General features: G+C 43.0%; 1 non-coding gene across 1 annotated transcript; it reads left to right on the forward strand.

Annotated features, from left to right (window-relative positions):
• Positions 1-2,598: 2,598 nt before the first annotated feature.
• TRNAA-AGC lies at positions 2,599-2,671 on the forward strand. The gene has a single exon. It is a non-coding gene; the product is annotated as a tRNA-Ala (tRNA).
• Positions 2,672-2,996: the final 325 nt, after the last annotated feature.

The raw sequence follows: 2,996 nt of genomic DNA on the forward strand, positions 1-2,996 counted from the left end.
TGGTTCTTTCCTTCTTTGCAACCCAACTCCAACTGCAGGTTCCCCTCCCCGTCGCCACGTTGACGTCGCGGGAGATCGAATACGTGTGGCTGAACGCCAACGAGGACAGCATCACCGATGGCTGGTACCCATTCGATGGGAGGTCCTTGCCCCGCCTCAGCACCAAGCTGGCCCTGCATCTGTCCGTGGAGTCGGGCATGGAGGGCATCCCCGACATCGTCATATGCCTCCCTGCCCGCAGTGGCCGCCTTCTCCCACTCGTCGTCGACCTGCCCAGCAGCGAGCAGGACTTCCGCGTCGTCGTCGTCAACGCCGGCTCGCCTGGTGAGAAGCCATAAACTTCTCCTTTGGCTTCAGTTGTTCGGATATTTTGATTCTCAATTCAGTTGACTGCCAATCTGCCTCTCCTCTGCCGGAGTACTCTGCTAGTCTGAAAATTATGAGAATTTACTGAAACCGGTCTAGTTTGAAACTTTTGCTGATCTGTTTCAGTTAATTACGAGTTCTGACTTGGTAATGGTCTCAAGACTCTGAACAATTTTAGGATTGTAGACATTGTGACAGTTGCTAAAATCCACACTGAAACTTGATATGGAGAGTATTGCTTTCCATTCTGCTCTACTTTGATTCAGATGATCCAGTTATTCTGTTTAATACCATATATGTGCCGGTAGCTAGTTAGTGGAATACTTGGGAACTTGAAAACCCAAACCAGTTTAGTCTGCCTAGTTCAGTTTCACAGAGAAGATAAATATTTCTGTTTTTTAGCCTACTGTAATTGTTTCGAGTAACGCATGGACAAAATTCAGGTTCTGTTCCACAACACATTCTCTACATTGTTTTGAGGTTTTGTACATCATCTTTCTTTTTGTTCTTGTGTTATCTGAACCTGTTGCAGTACCAATGACACATGATGCCTAACTGCTTATCTATTTTTCTGCTAATTCAGCCCACGCGGCGCTGCGGTACGTGGATGTCGATGCAGAGTAGATAGAAACCAGAGCCAGGACCTCTTGAAGTCGCCTTCATGTCCACCTCTTCAGAAGCAGCGTCGCCTCGGACACGATGACATTAGAACCCAGTTCCTTTTGTTGATATATGGGTTCATGAAAACCCAGCAGTTTCTTGTGTTTCTGCTAGCTAAACTTGCTTTCCTCAACTGACAGTAGGGCAAGTATTTGCTCTGGCATCGCGGTTCTAAAATCCTGAAACTGTTCGAAAAATGGTGCGTGACATATATTTGTCTGTAATGAGTTGACAATGGCCAGTACTTCAACTTTGCTAGCAGCATTTTTTTCTTAGATGAAGCACAAATGTGGTGGTCCTTGCAATGAGTTGAGCACTTGAGTTTTGTTGTTCTGCTTAGAGTCTTAGTTCATCGGCAGAGACTGAATTTTGTGTTTTGACAGAGATCGAATTCTGAACATTTTGTGTTTTAACCTTGAGTTTTGTGTTTTTCTTTTTTATATTCTTATCTAAACTTGTTGCTGCACCAGTTACGCATGAAAACCCAAACCAGTCCAAGAGTTTTATGCTAATTCAGCCCACACGGTGCTGCGGTATGCGGATGTCGATGCAGAGTAGAGAGACACCGCCCTAGAAGTCGCCTTCCTGTCCACCTCTTCAGAAGTGTCACCGCCTCGGACGCGATGACATTAGAATCCAGTTCCTTTCGTTGAGATGTGGATTCAGAAAAACTCAGCATGCAGTCTTGAGTTTCTGCTTAGCTAGGCTTGGTTTCTTCTTCTGACAGTATATGAAACTATTGCAGAGGCCGGGGGTTTTAACCTCCTTTTCTAAAAAAAAGACAGTATATGAAACTATTAGCTTTGCCATCACGATTCTGAAATTCTGAAACTGTTTAACCATGACACTTGCCATTAGTCTGTAAAAATGCGTCGACAATGGCCACTACTTGAACTTTGCTAGCTGCATCTTTGTTAGATGGTGTCGGTACAAATGTGGTGGTTCTTGCACTGAGTGGGAACTTGAGTTCTGTTGTTTTGCTTAAAGTTTCAGTCTATCAGCAGGGAGTAAATATATATTTTTTACACCAGCAGAAACTGAATTTGTTGATAGATATCGAATTCTGAACATGGTGATGCTAATGTGCCCGGACACGACTTGCTGCATTTTGCTGGGATATTTTTTGAACAAAATTCAGATCGTATCCCACAATGTTGTAATAATACTGGTTTCTGCACATTCACACGACGACATTTTGCTTCTCTTGTTACATTGACGGACACTGAAAACGTTGCAGAGTCACTAAAATGTACTCCCTCTATAAACAAATCTAAACCCTCCTACATTTCTTTAAGGAGGGAGTATGTTTTTGGATTGTTTTCTTTCTTTTTGTGAAAGGGAGGCAAACCCCGGTGTCTGAAATGTATATCTCGCGTACAAGACGAATTCCACTAATCTTGCATCAAAAATAAGAGAGGAAGAGAAAGTTGGAATTACTCATTGTCACGATTTCATCCAAATTGAACAGTCTTCAGTGAAAATGGGTGTCCATTTGCAGTTCTGCACCTGCTTTGGTTAACATTGTTTTTGTATGAACCTTGCCTCCGGAAGGATTTGTACAGTGAACAGAAAGGGGATGTAGCTCAGATGGTAGAGCGCTCGCTTAGCATGCGAGAGGTATGGGGATCGATACCCCACTTCTCCAATTTTTGTATGCAATTCTCTGTAAAGAAAAACTAACTTGATTCTTGACTTCACTTTTGCAAACTCCAAATCTCCCAAACACGCGAAAAATCCTTCTAGACATAAAAGTAAAAACAAAAATATGCGCACAAATATATCTTTTCTGCAAGCCAAAGCAGTGCAACATTCTGAACATGGCTGCGTGCCTGGTGTGCCGTCCTTTGTATGCTCGATTTAGCATATCCCGTGCCTGGTGTGCCTTTCCTTGAGCAATAATCAGGTTGTATCCCCATAATACTGTAAGAATAATAGTTTCTGTACTTCTCCAATATCTGCTTTTTGTTTTG

The sequence above is a fragment of the Triticum urartu genome, chromosome 7 (assembly GCF_003073215.2).
Source record: "Triticum urartu cultivar G1812 chromosome 7, Tu2.1, whole genome shotgun sequence".
Classification (NCBI taxonomy): Eukaryota; Viridiplantae; Streptophyta; class Magnoliopsida; order Poales; family Poaceae; genus Triticum; species Triticum urartu.